The sequence below is a fragment of the Microchirus variegatus genome, assembly GCF_963457635.1.
Source record: "Microchirus variegatus genome assembly, chromosome: 3".
NCBI classification, from domain to species: domain Eukaryota; kingdom Metazoa; phylum Chordata; class Actinopteri; order Pleuronectiformes; family Soleidae; genus Microchirus; species Microchirus variegatus.
Genome location: NC_139804.1, coordinates 10218416 through 10239935, shown reverse-complemented (window position 1 = coordinate 10239935; position 21520 = coordinate 10218416).

Sequence of the window (21520 nt, the reverse complement as noted above, 5' to 3'; positions counted from 1 at the left end):
TCCTGCCTTCAGTCATCTCGAAACTAATATCCTACCAACCACAGTTTGAGTCCATGGTTTAACAGTGAGGAACTGGGAAAAAAGCAGAATCATGCATCATAATGAAAAGCAACCCCAGAGGTGACGTGACTGTCAGAATGATGTAAAATCCAGACTTAATGGTCCTGTGTGTAACATTGGCAGACATTTAATATACTAGACATGGATGTGTTTGTATGTATACTTCATAATTGCATAATACCTTTATTTTTCCTTTTTTGCAGCCTTGGAGTGAGTGACTATTGGTACTAGAGGCATCTTGGGCCACCGTGTTTCTACAGGAGCAAACCAGCCAAACATGCGTTTTTACTTTACATTTTTGAGGAAAACGTAAAGCATTAAAACCAATTAAGTAGAAGGACATGTCATAGGAGCTGTCTCAATAGTCAAGGCTGCATTCTCCAAGTGAGCTTGAAGGAGATAGAAGTCAGACGATATTAGAAATGAGACGGTCTCACCAAAACAATTCGCCAATTCCTGCTCTTCGAAACCTGACTGCTGCTTTAACCTCGAATCAGCCAAAACTTCCAAAAAATATAACGATTTATAGTATAAAGCTGGTATAAATATTTTTGTAATCAAGTCAATTGAGTCAAGTCATACATTTTCCCTTTAAACTCGTCATTCCATAAACAATTGTTGCTGGAATATGATTTACAATAATTATTAGTATATACCCTTTTACACCGAGCGTAATTGCAGATGACACGTTTGAGCACTCTGCATTACCGTAATTACGCGACAGTTTGTGCGATCTGAAAAATTCCAATGGTTTCGGAAAAATTTACTTCAAAGCCAACGTGGTTTTTCAGTAATGTCACTCGTGCTGTTGCAGGAAGCCTGCAAATCAGCATATATATATTTTTTATAAATGTGTTTATTGGAGCACATAACATTGAGAAATGTAATCTTACATATGTGACCACCGGACACAACAACAACAACACAACAATACAAAACACATACACAGCTTGAAACCCTCCCAATCACCCACCTCAAGTTGGTCCCCTTTTTTCCATCATTGTATCACATCAAATATCTTGCATCTGAACATTGGCATTGTTTCAACAATACAACTGGTTAAAAAAAATAATAATAAAATGAGAGTTTTGTTCATCTCTAAGTGAAAGGGGTTTTAGTTACCTTATCAAAATATGAGAGGAGAGGCTGCCATGTAGTGTAGAATTTGTAGAAAACTGCGTACCTGAAGATAGCGGAAAAACGTTGCTTTGAGGCAATCCATGCTCCTCTGACAGCTTTTTAAAGTCAACGTATGTCCAATTTACAAACAAATCTGCAGAGTCGAGATTGGAAGGTAGGAAATTATGATTAATGCATAATGGGCCAAGGAGGATGAAATGTGGCCTGCCACGGCTGAAGGGTGCACAAGTCGGCCCAGCGCAAAACAAGAAAAAATATAAAAAATCATTTTTTTCATAATGAGGGATTTTCGTTTTTTCAAAATTGGGAAAGTTAAAATTTGGAAGAAGCCACTAAATGCTTCAAATCACAGTATCGTGGGTCTTAAAATCATAAACTTTGTATTTGAATTAAGTGAATCGGGTTATCGAGCCACGCTGACTCTGTGCATATTAACTGTGTGTGTGAGTGAGAGTGTGTGTGTGTGTGTTCACTGTTGAATGAAGATAAGGAACAAAATAAGACAAGGAAAACCGGAGAATAACTAAACTGTGGCTGTTCTTCTTAACAAAGACAGACACAGATCTCACTTCTGCTATGTGAGTGGACTCGTTAGCATTTAAAGCTGGGTAAGCTATTCATCTTTTTAATCCATGGCTCTTCAACTGAATGGTCCAACTCCAAATGTTTTAGTCACTATCGTCCACCTAAGCCAAATAAGGATTTCATTGATGACTTTTCTGCTCTTTTCACCCATCTTACCTCACTCTCCTCCAATATAATTCTGCTTGGTGATTTTAACATCCACATGGACAATCTCAACCAAACCCTCTCCAAACCAAAGTTTTGATTTTAAACAGTATGTTAATTTCCCTACCCACTCTAAAAGCCATATCTTAGATCTCGTCTGTTGCTCTGGCATCACTCCCTCTAACTGTTCTGCTGATGACCTTCCCATTTCTGTTCACTTGTTAATATCTTTCAACGCTACCTTAACATTATCGAAAGTTTAAGCAGTCTCGGCTTATTTCTTTTCGAAACATTAAAAATATTAATTTAGCAGATCTCACCACAGGCATTAACAGCCTCCCAGTCTCAGTTATTCATCGACTCCTGATCGACTGGTTACCCATTACAATCATGGCCTCCATTCCCTGTTGAATTCACTTGCTCCTGTTAAACTAGGACTGTGTCATTCACCAACTCTGCTCCCTGGTTCACACCGCATCTACGACAACTCAAAGCCAAGGGACGTCAACTAGAGCGGCTCTTCAAGAAAACCGGACTCTCCGTTCACAAACAAATGTATCATACCCACATCCTTCTCTATAAAGACACCATCTCCTCAATTAAATCTCAATACTATGCAGGTTTAATCAGTGCTGGTCATGGGAATACTCGAGTCCTGTTCTCAGTCCTCAACACATTACGCCCTCCGACCTCACTTCCTCCACAGTTTTAATCCTCAGATCACTGCAACTCCCTAATGTTATTTTTCAATGAAAAAATACACAGGATCCACTAGCAACTGACCCCTCAAATCCCCTGCATTCCGTCTCCTCCAGTTTTCCATGCCCCCTTCTTTCAAGCATTCTCCAGCTTCCAACTGCCCTCTGTTGCTGACCTCATCTAGAAATCTAATACATCTACATGTCAACTTGACCCCCTCCCTACCTCCTTAGTCACTGCCTGTCTCCTCTCCTTGTTACCTCTGATAACTGCCATCATTCACTCCTCCCTCACGTCTGGTTCTGTACCATCCACTCTTAAATCTGCTGCTTTTACCCCTTTACTCAAAAAACCCTGTTTAGACCCCAGTCACTTCAACAACCTATGACTGATCTCCAACCTACCATTTCTCTGCAAGATTCTGGTGAAAGCAGTGGCTTCACAGGTACATGCACATCTCCATAACAATAACCTTTAAGAACAGTTCCAGTCTGGATTCTGCCCACATCACAGCACAGAAACATCCTTCCTCAAAATCACTAATGACCTCCTGTTGGCAGCTGATTCCGGACTATTATCCATCATCATCCTCCTCGATCTGAGTGTGGCGTTCGTCACAATCTCCCATACCACCCTCCATGACAGATTAGCATCTATTGGCATCTCCCTTGGAGTGGTTTAAATCTTTCTCTGGCCGCACTCAGTTCATCCACTTGAAAATCTTCACATCCTAACCATCTGCCCTCTCCTCTGGTGTTCCCCAAGGCTCTGTACTTGGCCCCATCCGTGCATGGTGCGTTCAGGTCCCGGGTCCAAAACATCACTGAGATGGATGCTCCTTCTAGCTTCTTCTTCAGCCAGGAGAAGAATAAGGCGATCCACTCAGTGCTTTCAGACACAGAGCAGGAGCTGACTGAACCTGGCCAAATTCGGGAAAGAGCAGTCCAATTTTATTCTTCCCTTTACGACTCTGAATTTGAAGAGAACGAGCAACTGTTCATCAGCTTCTGCAGTGAGTTGCCCCAGGTGTCTGAAGAGACGAACTCTCAGCTGGAGGCACCCCTGCAGATGGATGAGCTTCACGCCGCTCTGCAGGGACGAAAGGCTCCAGGCATTGACGGCCTAACAGTTGAGTTTTTAAGGTGTTTTGGACTGTTCTTGCTCCGGATCTTTTAGATGTTTTAACGAAAGCATGGTCATGGGTTCTCTGCCAGTGTCCTGCCGAACTCTCCTGCTCAAAAAAGGGAATTTGCAGGACATAAAAAACTGGTGCCCTGTGTCTCTGCTTTGCACTGATTATAAAATTCTGTCCAAGGCTTTGGCTAACAGGCTGGGAAGGGCTATGGAGCAGGTCATCCACCGGGACCAGACGTACTGTGTTCCTGGCAGGTCTATGGTAGATAACATCTACCTAATTCATGATGTTTTGGAAGTCTCCAGTTCATTAGGCTTAAACACTGGTCTAATTTCACTAGATCAAGAAAAGGCATTTGACCGCGTTGAACACGACTTCCTGTGGAAAACCATGGGAAAGTTTGGGTTCAGCGCCGGTTTCATTGCTAAGATCAAGGTGTTGAGTGAGGTTGAGAGTTTGCTAAAGATAAATGGTAGTCTGTGTGCGCCTTTCAGAGTGGGTAGAGGTGTCCGACAGGGCTGTGCACTCTCTGGCATGCTCTACACACTCTCCCTTGAACCCCTCCTACAAAAAATACGAACCAGCATTAATAGCCTCGTTTTACCTGGTTTAATGAAAACATTGTTTATCTGCTTATGCAGACGACATCATTGTTTTTATTAAAAACCAAACTGACATTGACATTTTAAACAGCATCACCAAAACTTTTTATACTATTTCAAAAGCCAAAATAAATTGGAATAAGAGTGAAGCACTTGCTGTTGGTCAGTGGCGTGGCGGTCCCAGAGAGGAGGGGGGACAGGGCCTCATCCACCTGGCTAGTAGAACAGCCACCTTCAGGCTCCAGTTTATTCAAAGGTTTTTAACAGGTCCAACAGATTTAGTTTGGAGAGGAGCAGCGAGCTGCATTCTCAGACGTGTCAATAATCTGGACACTTTTTACCTGCAAAAGGAAAAAGTGTGAGTCTGCACTGGCTGTTGAACCACTGATCCACGGAATGAGGCTGGTCATCTGCACTGATGCCATTCCTGGACTGACGGCAGCCCTAAAAAACTCAGACTGTACCTCCCTCCCTGAAAAGCAGGGAGGGAGGGAGTGGGAGTGACTCGTAAGAAGAACTGTGTCACGGCCGTGCTGCTGCTGTGATTCGTTCACACTGTCAGTTCACTGACTCAGTCATGATTCGCTCGTACGAACGAACTTAGACAGAGAGGTGTCACGGACGGAGGAGGACATGAATCACGTTCAGCTCGCGCTGTCACAGACTCAGTCATGATTCGCGCGTACGAACGAACTCAGACAGAGAGCTGTCAGGGACGGAGGAGGACATGAAACACGTTCAGCTCGCGCTGTCACTGACCCTTCATGATTCGCGAACACAGAACTGTCACGGATTCAGTCCACGGCGAAACAGTCCACGGCGAAACAGTCGCGGCGGCGCGCTGCATTATAGAAGACTTTTACCGACAATTTAGCGTCCTTTTCTCCAAGCTAACTGAAATAAAGTTTATATGATTTATAGAAAGTGTGCAATAATCATTTAAACACAATTAGGCCTGTGCATAAATGTAGACACCCTTGACATTTTACTGATTTCAATACGTTTAACACTAACTCAAAACTAGTTTGGAAACCTCAGTGACCTTTGACCTCCATACACCACCAATCCAATCATGAGAAAGAGTATTTAAGGAGGCCAATTGTAAGTGTTTCTCCTCTTTGCATCTTCTCTGAAGAGTGGCAACATGGCAGCCTCAAAACAACTCTCAAATGACCTGAAAACAATGATTGTTCAACATCATGGTTGAGGAGAAGGATACAGAAAGCTATCTCAGTGATTTAACCTCTCAGTTTCAACTGTGAGAAACATTGTAGATAAGCAGAGGGTATGGATGGTGAGAACAGTCACAGTCAACCCACAGACCAGCTCCAAAGACCTACAACATCATCTTGCTGCAGATGGTGTCACTGTGCATCGTTCAACTATTCAGCGCACTTTACACAAGGAGATGCTGTATGGAAGAGTAATGCAGCAAAGGCCTTTTCTCTGCACCTGCCGCAAACAGAGTCGCTTGAGGCTTCATTTTGGAATAAGGTGCTGTAAACTGATAAAACTAAAATAGAGTTATTTGGGCAAAACAAGGCATTAACATAGCATTCAAGAAAAACACTTGCTACGTACAGTAAAAGTTGGTGGTGGTTCCATCATGCTGTGGGGCTGTGAGGCCAGTGCAGGGACTGGGAATCTTGTTAAAGTTGGAGTTGCATGGATTCCACTCAATATCAGCAGATTCTGGAGAACAATGTCCAGGAATCAGTGACAAAGGTGAAGTTGTGCCGGGGCTGGATCTTTCAACAAGACAACGACCCTAAACACTGCTCAAAATCTACTACGGCATTGATGCAGAGGAACAAATACAATGTTCTGGAATGACCATCTCTGTCCCCAGACCTGAATATTATTGAACATTTGTGGTGTGATTTAAAGCGGACTGTCCATGCTCGGAAACCATCAAACCTGACTGAACTGGAGATGTTTTGTAAAGAAGAATGGTCCAAAATACCTTCTGCCAGAATTCAGACTCTAATTGGAAGCTATAGGAAGCGTTTAGAGCAGTAGTCTCAGACACACGGCCCGTGGGGCGATATTTTATGGCCCCTTCACTTGATATCAAAGTTTAATGTAAGTGCGGCCCACAGTGACGATGAGGAAGAGCGGCGGAAGCAGACACGCAGCTTGTATAATGATATAATGAACATTAACAGTAAATGACTGCTGTGATTGAACTGTTACTTTGTCTAACTAACGGGACAACGACTTGAACAGCAGCTAACATTAGCGTCAGAACCCTAACTGACGCTAATGCAAACTCGTAGAAGCAGTGCTTAAAAGGTGATGATGTGGAATTGCCTGCTGTGGGTTTAACTATTAACTATTTAACTTCTATACTTTATATTTTGTCTATAGGTTTATAATGTGAGATATTTGCAGTGTAATGTATATTTTTATTTAAGTTTATAGTTTTTTAAAAGCTATTTACAGTATTTTATTATTCTTTACATTTATATTCTCACATACTTTGTTTATTTTCAAAATTACAAGGTTTTTCCATGTAATTATATAAAAATAATAATATTAATAAAAAACTGCGGCCAGCACGCGCCTGTCTATACCCGCTTAGAGTCTGTCCAAGATCAGTTTGGAACACCAATAAAATGATTCCAACAAGATGTGCGTACACGGTGGAGCAGCACCTATTAAATGCTGGAAAGCCTCTTTGCGCAAAAGCGGAACATCGCAGATTATGAACCCCCCGCGACAGAACTTTCTTCTCTCTCTCTTTGAGCAGTTAACTAAAGAGGTCAGCTCATCTGATGCATCTGTTATTCTCTTTATTACAGCGCCAAAGCGTCTTCAACACAAAGATTGAGACCACGGAGTGAAAACAATGAAAAGTGTGCTCTTGAGAATCTTCTGTTCCGGACTTTCTTTTTTGAGTAATTACCTGATGCGGCCCAGCCTCACCCAGACTCTAACTCATGCGGCCCCCAGGCAAATTGAGTTTGAGACCCCTGGTTTAGAGGCTGTTATTTCTGCAAAAGAAGGATGCACAAAATGTTTCTTTTACTAAATAATGGAGTATTTAAACTTATGCACATGCATTTTTGTTTAAATAATTCTTGCAGACTCTCCGTAAATCATATACACTTTATTTCACTTCTCAAATATCACTGTGTTTGTCTCCTACATGATATATTTAACTGAAATTTCTTATTCAAACAACCAATGATTTATAAAGGAAAATCATGAAAATTACAGGGGTGCCCAAACTTTTGCATACCACTGTATGTTACCAGGAAAAACAGGTTAGAAAACAAGGAAGGTCAGGAGGTCAATGCGGTGTTTGCCTGCAACATTTGAGCAAGACTACTGCTTTTTAAAAAATCACAAAAGATTTAGACACTTTCAATGGTCAATCAATGGTGTTTTAATGATGTCACCTGCAGTCTTAAATACAATGACCATTTTTTTTTTTTAGATGTGAAGCTTTTTTTGAAGTTTTTTGCACTCAGTGGCCTGAGTGCAGGATGTGCACACACCCAAACAGGCTGCGATTATGTTATTATATAAAAATATTCTATAAAATATGTGAGTTTTGCTGTTGCCGTCGGGCAAGGAAATGCTCACTTTCCCCATCTTTATCCATCAGCCTTGGGCATATGTGCAGCTTTGGTATCAATATCACTTGTTGCAAGGAGCACCTGCATGCAGCTCAGATAATAACATATCATTTCCTAAGGGTCTTTGAAAATGGTTCAAATTGCAGCAGCTGATGGCTCGTGTTGTCAGCAACCCACACATATATATACAGTACTATAAACATATTATGTTTAGACGAGATGGTGAATAGCAGAGACACACACAGACTCGTACTGTTTTTGATCATAACATTTCCACATTATGACACAGTGGTGGTGAATGATCTAATGATCACTAGGGCTTCAGACCTCTACTAACAAAGTCAAACTTTACCACCTGAGAAAATATTGAGCTCTTGAAGTAACACCATTATCACCAACATTAAAATGCAGTGGTGTAGACCGGCCGAGCAAAGTCAGCTACAGACTTTTCACAGGAAGCAGATTTATTTATTCCCAATAAAACACTGTGAACATAGACTGTGAAAGTCTTCACCCTGATGAAATGAGCAGGAAAATATGACGTGTCCATTGTTAAAAAATAACCGCGTATGTGGACTGGGCCTATTATCTCTCCCTCTATTTTCAGACTCTTAATGCGTTCATCTATTAATACTGAGTATGTTAGTTTTCATCACCTCTCGAGTGTGAAGGAAAGAGAAAAACTATGAGACATTCTGTGAACGTGAATTAAATCTGTTACAGCTACCGTTATTGAGCTCTGGTAGCTGATGTCACGCAATCCCATCATCAGAATCAGAATCAGAATCAGAATACTTTATTAATCCCCGGGGGGAAATTGTTTTTGTTCCAGATGCTCCGTACAAAGTAAGAAGAAAATACAGCATGAGGAAACAAGAGCTAGATATACAGATATAACTAAAATAAAACAGTAAAATAGGCAATAAGCTAAATGAAATAAAATAAACAATACAATAAACAATAAAAAATAAAATACAATAATAAAGTAGACAATCTGGAAATATATACAATATACAGTGAATGCAAGTATAAACAAATGAAAGAAGTTAGATGAGAATGGGTAATTATAGTTTGTTTGTTTATTTATTTATAAAGAGTCTGATCATCAGAGGGAGGAGTTGTAAAGGTTTATGGCCACAGGCAGAAAGAGCTTCCTGTGGCGCTCTGTGGTGCATTTCGGAGCAATCAGTCTCTGACTGAAGGTGCTCCTCTGTTTGACCAGAGCGTTGTGGAGAGGGTGAGAGTCATGCTGTAGTATCGCCCTCACCTTTGACAGCATCCTTCTGTCTGACACTGCTGTCAAAGTGTCCAGCTTCACCCCCACAACGTCACTGGCCTTCCTGAGCAGCTTGTTGAGTCTGTTGGCATCTGCTACTCTCAGTCTGCTGCCCCAGCACACAACAGCACTGGCCACCACAGACTCATAGAACATCCTCAGCATTGTCCGGCAGATGTTAAAGGAGCGGAGCCTCCTCAGAAAATAGAGGCGGCTCTGTCCCTTCTTGTAAAGGACTTCAGTGTTCTTAGTCCAGTCCAATGTATTAACGATGAACACTCCCAGATATTTATAGTGTTCAACAATGTCCACATTATGCCCCTGGATGGAAAGTGGGTCACTGGTGTCCTCTTCCTCCTCAGATCCACCACCAGCTCTTTAGTTTTTCATGCAACAGTTGGAATCAAAACAACACAATTATAAGGGTCAGCTATGCAGGAAATGTTCAGAGGAACTAGCACCCTTTCACCGCATCATAGATGATCTTTCCTGCTTGAGCGACGTCTGTGTGGCAGGGGGGCTATGCACGGTGGTCCCAATCGCTTTGAGGTCAGGTGTCCTAGCCATCTTGCATGAAGGTCACCTAGGCATTGTGAAAGTCAAACAACGCTGCAGGGGCTTGGTCTGGTGGCCGGGCATCGACAGGGACGTGAAGATCGTGGTGAAGGACTGTACAGCTTGCCTCACCAGTGGTAAGACAGTCCTGCCCCCAACGTGGCCACCAGCACCGTGGACCCACATCCAAGTGGATATCTGCAGTGAACTTCACGGCGTCCCTTAGTACCAATTCATTCTGGTCTGAACCACAGCAAATCACCGCACAACTGCGACCTTTCGCCTGGCTGACAATTCACGCTGGCATGCCAGTCGTCTTGGGTGAAACCACTGTCCACCTCTGACCAGGCAGCTGCAGCCGACCAGTGCAGCTGCCTGGTCGGCAGTGCAGCCTGGTCGGATTGGGACTTCCCTGAGGCACAACTGGAAATCCCACCTGGGCAACCACCCGAAGCAGATTTGCCGACTTACAGCTGTAATATAGTGGAGCTGCATGAGTGTGACGTCATTGAGCTGAGACTGGCTAGTTGTTATGTGTACGTGTTAGGAATAAAGTACCATGAGCACACAGCCGTGTCCGTGTATTTGTGGATATAATAAATGTCAAAGCTACATATTCCTTAAATTAGACCTGTCTCATCATATAATAAAATCCTTTGTGCTATATCCTCCTACTTAAATCTATACTCTGTGCAGTTAAAGTTGAGCCTCTTTGAATCTGCAGTCCAACTTCATTAGGCTTTACAGACTGTCTTTAAGAGCCAAATAGTCTTGTTCAATCAATGAGTTTGTACAATTTGAAGGAAGGTTAATCTTTGTCGATTTAAACCACTAAAGCTTCAGCTGATCTGTCCCACGAGGTGGAAGTTGTTTGGGTAGAATAAGTCTTGTATGAGGCCTCTCGTTCCTGCAGCTGATGAGTTTGTTGCTAAAGGTGCGAAGCGAGGTAACAGTATTCGTGTGCTGTGCCCTTCATCTGAAAGTGGGCTCTGTCAAACAATACTATCAGACCCGACTGAGGTAGCATTTACTAGTACTAGTGCAGTGCCCGTAGGAAGTACGTATTCCTATAGTGGGAGCTGAAGAAGATTTTTTAGTTATGGTCAAATGAGGCTGTGTGTGAAGGTTGGATGTACAAAGAGGAGTACTCTTGTGTAGTGTTAATATACAAAGTGTATATTGGGTAAGACATGGATGTACATTGAGATATAAAGAGACACAGAAATTGTTATTTTAATAAAAAGAAAATGATGTGTGCATTGAGAAGATGCAGTAGGCAGTAGTATGACGAGAGCAGTAGGCTATTCACTACCTGTAAAACCGCATCCATTGTGGCCACATCCATGCATTTTTAAAACACTCACTCACTATTTGTCACAATAAAATACTCATCAGTCCTTAAAGTTATGAGCTTGTACACAATGTCTATACAACAAACACATCTTTTTTTTTAACACAGTGTTTGCAGATGCATTGTTTTGAAAGATGCAAATCCAGTAACATTCCTGACAGCGCCCCTGCCTGGTGTTGCGTGATAAATCAGCGTAAATTAAAATTACTCCAAACAATGTGAAAATCAAGAATGCACACCATCGGGCCATGCTCAACCCATATCCAAAATCTTAGGTGGAGCTGACGGTCAGCGAGATGTGCCTGTCAGAGACACACACACACACTCCGACCTCGTGGCTCCCTGCCCTGGTCTCGTGCGAGGTGGACGTGCAGCTGGCCCTGGGACTGGTGGCTGCGGGTCTCTCCTGGCCCGGGTGGCCGGAGGACGCTCCACGTGCCTGGGTTACTGGTGGCCTTCTCCCGGGGGGCTGAAGGGCAGCGACACGGTTTTCACCACGGATTTCCGACCACGCCAAGTGACAACCTCCGCACATACATATACATGGATGCACGCACACAGACATACAGATACACATTCTGGTTCATGATAGAACCAATATAAACTGATACAGCTGTTGTAAACTAGATCACCTTTTCTATAATATATTATGTGGTTGTTAACAAATACTAATGGTACTGTACTTATTCAAAACGCATATCAGTGATGTTAATGTTATAATGTTATCATTATTGCCTTATTGTGTTATGCTACTAACTTCTATCGAGTGTCTCCCTCCCTCCCTCTCTCCCTCTCTCTCTTGAATCCTGCTTGGACTCTGCGGTTTCCTCCCACATGCAGAGGTTAACTGGACATCAAGTGTCACCCTGAGGATAAAGTGGTAGAAATGAGTGATTTCTTGGTTTCATCGTTTATGGGATGGTCTGCACTGAAACGACACATTATATGTTGTTTTTTTATTGTTATTAATTCACATGTTGTCATATTTTATATAGATATTGATTTTAAATTAGCTTGTCTTCAGTTAAAGTAATATACATATATTTATGTCTCTTTCCCTTTCTTGATCTGCTGGCAGTCATGTTCTCACTGCCTGTTGCCTAAGGCTTCTCATCACAGGAAGTGCAGCACTGAGCAGCATAAATCCTCATAAAAAACAACCCTGAACTGTCATTGTCCTGTTGCATATGTAGAATATTTTATCTCAAAAATGAAACCTGGGCAACCACCCGAAGCAGGTTTGCCGGCTTACAGCTGTAATGAAGTGTAGTTGCATGAGTGTGACGTCATTGCGCTGAGGCTGGCTTGTTGTTATGTGTACGTGTTAGGAATAAAGTACCATGAGCACACAGCCGTGTCCGTGTATTTGTGGATATAATGTCAAAGCTACATATTCCTTAAATTGGACTTGTCTCATCATATGATAAAATCCTTTGTGCTATATCCTCCTACTTAAATCTGTACTCTGTGCAGTTAAAGTTGAGCCTCTTTGAACTGCAGTCCAACTTCATTAGGCTTTACAGACTGTCTTTAAGAGCCAAATAGTCTTGTTCAATCAATGAGTTTGTACAATGTGAAGGAAGGTTAATCTTTGTCGACTCAAACCACTGAAGCTTCAGCTGATCTGTCCCACATGAGGTGGAAGTTGTTTGGGTAGATTATGGGCCAATTCCAATTCCTATCTTAACCCTCAACCTTAACCCTCAAGCTCAACCCTTATCTTAACTGGCCCTCAAAACCAAGTGTTGAGGGTTATTTTGTCACTTAGAAATGGGACAGCCCTTAAATGCATATACGTCTTCAGACTGTAGGGGGCAGAATAACGCGAAAGCTGCGTCCAGTCTGTCAACTCCAAAAAAGAAGAAGTCAAGTTATTAGGTTGTCAGTTAGTTATAAGATGATACTCATACAAATACCACAACCACGGACATATTCAGCTGACAGTTACCACACACCACGGCTTATTGAAAAGTAAACCATAGCAAACGATCGCTTGTCCGCACTGGCCGGCTATTGACAAAAGATTGTAAGATAAAAATAAATGTTACGCAACAATGACGTCAGTAAAATAATATGGGCCTAAACTAAGATAATACAATGGTTTTCATAATTTTTATATCTTTATTAACAAAGAAAATATTTAATTTGTATCGCACTCGATTCGCTGCTTTCGACGCCATCTTTCTTATGTGAAAACACGCAATGCATTCTGGGTAGCCCTTGCTCCCAAGGGTGGTCTCGGAAAATCTCAATATTGAGGGCGATACAGCCCTTAAACTCGCCCCTCAACTTAATTTTTCTGAGGAATGGGACAGCACTTGCACTAGAGGGAGCAAGGAATTGGAATTCACCCTAAGTCTTGTGTGAGGCCTCTCCTCCTGAGCATCGGATACTCAATGTGTCAGTGCCTCATAAATCCTCATAAGAAACAACCCTGAACTGTCATTGTCCTTTTGCATATGTAGAATATTTTAGCGCTTTTTCGATCTCAAAAATGAAACACCAACACATACATACACATCTCTCCATACCCATTTCCTTTTCAAACCATGCAGGTAGATTTAGTTTTTTCATGTTGGCACAGTGAGAGCAGGGGTTCTCCTGGTACACCAACTTCCTCCCACAGTTAAATGAAACACTGAGTACAGGTTAATTGAAGACTGGACTGTGAGTGTGAGCATGGAGGGTTCTCTGCTTCTGTATGCTGGCCCTGGTCCAAGGTGAGTCCTGCCTCTCTTCTAATGTTTGGCTCCAGCCTCACTGCGACCCTCAGGGAATAAGGAGTATAGCTAATAGGTAGATGGTACTTAAGACATTCACTTAGGTTCATTGGTTGAACAGTGATAGTGAGAGGCAGTCAATGACTAAAATGTTCATATTCCTTGGCCATTGTGATCATTATGAACAGTAATCACCAGACTTAGTGGCTCCCAGTAAAATGCTACAGTGCCATTTATCCAAAAAACTCATCTTTTTCGTCTACACACTAAAATGATTATGTTAGCCTTGCATTAGCTTTCTATATATTCAGTCAGATGACCTTAATTGATTGAAAAGTGTTACGACCTTGGTGTGTATGTGTCTGCATATGAGTGACATGGGTTGCAGGTGTGCATGTTTGAGTGAGTCAAGGTGGATCCTGGGAGCTGATTGGTCCTGCACAGGAGGAATCTGTATAAGAAGCCTGAACATCCCAGCTGCAGTGGACTTACTCAAATGTCATCTCACAGCCAGACTGCCAGCAGACATTTTTTGCTTGGTTTTGATAAACCTTTAAAATGGTTTGTTTGATGTGTTGCTGGTGGTTTCTAGGGAGTTGGGAAAAGGGAGTCTCATTATTCATGTTGTGATCAGGTTTTTCCCCTAGACCTGGTCATAACAATTGTGTGCTTGTCCGGGATAGGTCCAGATCTTGTAAGTATTTTATTTTGTTCTGGAAATTGTTTTAAAGTTATGTATTAGCCATGGCCTTGTATTAGCTCTCTATATATTCACCCACACTAATTATTAGCACAACACTAAAGCTATGTCAATATCCATGAAGATAATTGTGTGTTGATTACATTTGTTTCCCCTGTAAAGACTACATTGTCCTGTATTTGGTTTTGTTTAAAGGTGAAGTAAGTAGTTTATAGTGACATCTAGAGGAGACATTTAATTTAACGAACTGCTCCTCTGCTCACCCCCTCCCTTCCCTGAGCGCTACAGTATCTAATGTCGTCCTCGGCGTATTTCTCCGTGTCAGCAGATGAGGTTGTAGTATTTATTCAGACAACGAAAGGGAGAGGACGAGGACGAGGGACAGCTCTTCGTCTATACAGGCTCCCGTAGAAACATGGCGTCTCGCTGCAGTGGCAATGCAACCGCGGCCCGCGACCATGTTATTTTACATGACTTTTTGAAACACTACGAAAATGAAACAAAAAATATTATACACGGACTAGACAATGCAGGAGCACATGATACACTGGGGCACTGTGTAGTAATTATGGGTTTATGACCGAAAATCCACTTTTTTATACATATTATGTGCTCCTGCATTGTCTAGTCGCTGTATAATATTCTTTGTTTCATTTTCGTAGTGTTTCAAAAAGTCATGTAAAATAACATGGTCGCGGGCCGCGGTTGCATAGCCACTGTCAGCAGAGAGACGCCATGTTTCTACCGGAGCCTGTAAGGACAAACGTGAGAGAACAAATCAAGCGTCTCTTTACTTGTAGCGGAAGTCCCGCCTCCACTCTCTCCGCTTCGTCTGCTACGGCCGCGGTAGCTCGCCCTCTCCCTCACCTCACGAACCTCATCTGCTGACACGGAGAAAGACAACGAGAACGACATTTGACCAGCTGAGGATACCGTAGCGCTCAGGGAAGGGAGGGGGTGAGCAGAGGAGCAGTTCTTTGTTGTAAATTTCAGGCTCTCCTCTAGATGGCACTATAACCTACTTACTTCACCTTTAAGTACTTTTGGTTTTCAAATGAATATGTGGTTGTGTTTTGAGTATTTTATTTTTCTTGGGCTACATGGTTTTATGATTATAGTTGCAGCATGCAGTTCTCTCCATTTGTTTGGTGCATTATGTGTTTATTAGGTTCGAATGCATTAAGCTCTCATGGCCATAGCATAAAAAATATATCACAAGTCATGTATAAATTGTCCGTACTAATCATATAAGGTATATAACCATACATTTTTTTAACCAGCAGTGTGTTTGCTGAGCAGCATCACTTTTTCCACAACGCTACACATTAGGCTGTATTGACCTACTGGTACAGTATATTGAAGGGTTCTCTATATGTGGACGGTGACACTCACTGCCTGGAGCTCACTGCTAAATCCTGCTTTGCCTATTATTGCACGAGAGAGAGAGAGAGAGAGAGAGAGAGAGAGAGAGAGCCAGACTGACAGACAGCCACAGATAAATGGAAAGGATGTTTTCTCTTTTCTGAGTTTGGGCCACTCAGTAGTTTGTTGGAGCTCCACTGGCATGTATTTGTTGATGCAACCCTACAAGCAGCAGCAGCAGCCTCTTCTTCTTTCACTCATCCCAGCTGACAACTAATCCAGGTAGGTTTCATTGTCAAGTCCTTTTTGGGGGATTATATGTTTTTCATTCCTTAGTCCTAGGTCTTTTAAATGTAAATGTCATAGTGTGTGGGCAAAACACTGTGTGTGGTGTCTTGAATATCAATCTCAGCTGTTACAAATACACTTCAAAAACATTTTCAGCAGTGGTGCTGGTGTAGGGTGGCTTTAAGGATACCATGGTGGCCTGTTGAAATAGTTTTAAAGTAAACTATTTGGCTTGAAAATCATTTTAAATGATTATCTTTTGCCCTTTTTTTTCTTCATTTGCAGTCTTTTAGCGCTCACTTATGTCATGAGTTAACAACATTATGTTACCACTATTTGAAATGTGACAGTTTTAGGATTCAATTGATAGCTACACAGGATTCTCAAACATGGGTACTTGTGGACTCAAGAGGACAGTAAGTAAAACACAACCCTGCGTCATCCTTTGACACAATATGCATCTCTTCTGGACAACTTTTCTACAAGTATAAGTCTCACAGTCTTACTGTCTAAGATTTTCATTCTACTACTACTACTGTTATAGTACAGTATAGTATAGAACTTACTCCACTGCTGAAATTAAATGAACACCTGTTGTTTTTTTGTTTTCTTTAATATCTAAAACAAAAGCATAATTAAAACAACTCTGATTAAACTTACATATTCCTAAGTATCTGCCAAATTTTATGGTTGCATTTAGTTTATCTATTTTATATTTGACATCCTCTTGATGAGTCAATCCAGGGCAAAAGGTGGGGTACACGTCGAGTGTCCAATCTTTTAGAGAGTCCAATTAACCGAATCCCCAACAATACTTGCCAGCGAACCACCGTGTGACCGTGTGGACCCTGCTTAATCATCAGTGGCACATTGATATTAATGATCATGTGACATTTTAGCAGTGGTGCTCAACAATCGAGCAACTTCTGAAAGTGTGCAGTGAAAACACTGCACACTGCATGTCACACATCTATTATGTTATGATAATGGTCACAGTGTGACAGCTTTAAATTATCAGTCAATTGTCACACCAATTTTGTATGGCCTTTGGCACCAAATACATCTTGTTAGAACAAAACAAAATTGTATTGCTTACACAGCTATACACCATTTTCTTCAAATAAAAATATATTGTTAAAAAGTATGTCAAAACCTCCAGAAAAGTTGATGAAATTAACATTTGATGTGTTTAAACCTTCTGAAGCAAAGAGCAGTCCTCATCCTAATAAATGTAATTTCTCTTTTACTTCATCTCCACTCAGATGTGACCGTACTGTATGTACGCGTGCAATTTAATCTGCACATTTATTAGAAATAAAACTGAAAGTTTTAATTAGCTGCAACTTTTGTGCGTTTGACAAGTAGGTTTATGCTAATACTTATATATATATACGTAATGTGTGACTATTTGGTTGATTTGTACAGTGCAGTAAAGTATAATTTAAGGTAATGTTTTTGATTGCTCAGTCATTTTGCTTGTGTTTCCAGTATTAAGTCTGTAAATGAGGCCGAAATCCGACTTGTAAAATAAACAAAGTGTAATAAACAGTGTATTTGACTTAACCTCTATTACATCAAAGCTATAACGACCATATTTATTTCTCAGTCTCACATCATTTTCACTTGAACAGCCCTATTTGGAACCCTATTTAAGGTCACGGGTAACACCTGTGTTTGTTCTCCTATTCCATGTTACAAAATGGCTGCTATTAGATCAGATTTATTCAATTCATGGCAGAACATTACATGCATGTTGTGTGAGTTCAATTCATTTGGAAGCTTGCATACTGTATATATAAGACCAACGTTCAATCACATATTTCTTTTCAAAATGCCAAAAATCACAGAATTTGACAGACATAAAATCATAATTTTTAATTACTCCCACCTCACTGTGAGATGTTTTCAGCCTTAAAGACATAATCAATAGGCAGCTTGACTCATTTTATTTATTTTTAGTCTGTTGGTGTTTGCCACCACTTGTGTACTTTGCATGCATAGCAGCGGATCACATTATCCCATGTGCACGTGTGCATGTTAATACGAATATGTGGGCTTGTGTGTGTAGTATGGGGTGTTCAGAATCAAATTAGGAAAGAAATACAGCATGAGGAAACAAGAGCTAAATATACTAGTGCTGTCAGTTAAACACATTAATTAACGTGTTAACCTGAACCCATTTTAACGGCGGCAATTTTTTTTTATCGCGCAATTAACGCTCTTTTTGGCCGAGCAAACGCTGTGTGCTTCTCCGCTAGATCCTTCAGCTCGCATTAGCTTGTTACGGCAACAACACTTAAACCACGGGACTTCGTCTGCGTTGAAGAACGGCTCTTGATTCACAGCCTCTGTTATTATTGTGCGGCTCTCACAACGAGAGGAATAACTGAAAATATGCAGAGGGACAGAGATATTCACCTGCAGCTCGCTAATGTAAACACACGGAACACATTACTTCCTGCTTCACCTACGCACCTCTCTGACGTCAGCCCTACACTACAGTATATGTCAAAATATGCAAATAACATTTACACAAAGCAAGCCAATACACTTTTCTATGTTGAAAAATAAATGGTAAAAGAAATCAAGGGACATTTAGAATAGATAAAAATGTGCGATTAATTGCGATTGTAATTAATTAAAATAGGCAATAAAACTAAAATGAAACAAAATATACAATAATATATTAAACAATCTGGAAATATATACAATGTACAGTGAATGTTAGTGTTAACAAAAGTTAATGTTGGAGACAGGGTGAGTGCATCGATCAGCCCATGAGGGAGTCAGCCTGCAGCTCTCGCTCCAGCTGCCCACTGGGTGTGAAGGACACTGATGTGACAGCACTAATTACTGAGACAGGAAGCCAGCACCACACACATCCACAGCAGCAGCTCAGCTAGGCTTTGCTGAGCTAAACCCATCCTCCAGCAACCACTTTACACATCACATCCCTCTGGGCTAAACAGTGTCATGCCAAAATGAGATACTGCCCACAAAGAGACATGTCAAAAGGCACTAACTGCTTTGCCTTATGGGATTCAAAGAGCATAAAAATTGACAAAAAAAATAACCTGCTTGGCCTTTTCAGCTTTGGAAAATACAGTGAGAATGTCAAAATCAACTAAACAGCAGTTTTAATCTCATAAACTAATTTTCCATTACAAGTGTAGCAGAATCTTGTTTTTTCATTACTTGTATTTAAACCTTCAACACAACAAACTTTTAACACATGGAAACAAAAAAAAAAAAAAAACCAGTGGCAACATAGCATGTATATTAATTGAATTCAATGAATCATGTGGTTTATTATACCTGCCTCCTATTAGATTTCTTCGTACCTGGTATGGAGCCTCTTGTGAGTCTTTAATAAAGTTGAATTTAATTAAATTAAATCATTACCATCTAACATTTAGCCAAATTGCTCCCTGGTTACAGGTTCTGCATATAGAACAATATTCATATATATAGAGAGAGAAATAACAGCTTCTAAACGCTTCCTATAGCTTCCAATTAGAGTCTGGATTCTGGCAGAAGGTATTTTGGATCATTCTTCTTTACAAAACATCTCCAGTTCAGTCAGGTTTGATGGTTTCCGAGCATGGACAGTCCGCTTTAAATCACACCACAAATGTTCAATAATATTCAGGTCTGGGGACAGAGATGGCCATTCCAGAACGTTGTATTTGTTCCTCTGCATGAATGCCTTAGTAGATTTTGAACAGTGTTTAGGGTCGTTGTCTTGTTGAAAGATCCAGCCCCGGCACAATTTCAACATTGTCAGTGATTCCTGTTCTGTTCTCCAGAATCTGCTGATATTGAGTGGAATCCATGTGACCCTCAACTTTAACAAGATTCCCAGTACCTGCACTGGCTACACAGCCCCACAGCATGATGGAACCACCAAATTTTTTTACTGTAGGGAGCAAGTGTCTTTCTTGGATGCATAACGCCCCTTGTTTTGTCCAAACTATTTTATTTTCATCAGTCCACAGCACCTTATTCCAAAATGAAGCTGGCTTGTCCAAATGTGTCATATGTACAATCATATTATGTAATATGTTTGCATGAACATATGTATAGGATTGGATTATTCATTTGGGGAGTACATTAGATAGACATTTTAACACACACCACATCAGGGTGCTGAGCAAAAAGAAAATAACTATGACTGGGATATCATTGTTAAAAACCATGATGACCAAGACTTTAACCAAGAGAACCATGAGTCATCTTGCATGTGTTTGATGATGTTGGTGATGTTCTCCTATTCATTGGGGATATAACAACAACAAGATACATACACCACACCGCCCCTGCTGCTCTTCTCTCTCTCCTGCATTGTGCATTACTCCAAGCATGCTCTCCCTATCCAATGCAGAATGGATAATTTCTCTATGCGAAGTTATATCCCCACATACATAATGATCTTTAGGGTCAAGTGCAGAGTTGCGATGAAATACAGGAGATCTGAGTAGATCTTAGTAAAACGTGTAGACAGATACTCAAGAGTGCACTTTTCATTGTTTTCACTCCAATCTCAATCGAGACCCTTTTGTCGATGTAATTAAGGGAATAACAGATACATCAGATGAGCAGATCTCTTCAGTTAACTGCTCAAAGAGAGAGAGAGTAGAGAGTTCTGTCGAGGGGAGTTCATAATCTGAGCTGTTTGCAGCCAAGTTTCTCTTTTGCGAGAGAGACTTTCCAGCATTTAGGTGCTGTTCCACAGTGTACTCACATCTTATTGGAATCGTTTTATTGGTGTTCCAAACTGATCTTGGACAGACTATAAGTGGGTATAGACAGGCGAGTGTTGGCCGCAGATTTTGCTTGCGTCATTGTTTTGGTGGTTAGCAGGGGAAAACGGGAGGAACAAATAGGGTGTCTTTAGGGCGTCCTGCCTAAAAGTAGGACGTCTAATTTCTTATTATTTTCAGTTTCTTATTATTTTTTAGCCAGCAGGGTGTCTGGCCCTGTCTTCGGGACGCACTTACAAGTCTGTGAGTCTGGTGTTCTTTGTGTGTGTGAAATTTGCTTTTCATTGGTTTTAACTATTATTTTTTATTTTATTTTTTTTACATGCAAAGGGGAGTTGTTTCTGCATTGTTTTCCTATTTTGTGTCTCTGCTTCCCCTTTCCACAACTGAAAACTTTTCTTCTTCCATATTTTCTATTTTTCTTACAGAACCTTATTTTCCCCAGAACTCAGCTGTCCAGACATTCAAATAATTTAATCCTTTTTATCCCCATATTTCATTTGTATAAGGAACAAGCAAAACAAGACCTTGTTATTTTGTTTACGGGACAAATAATAAGACA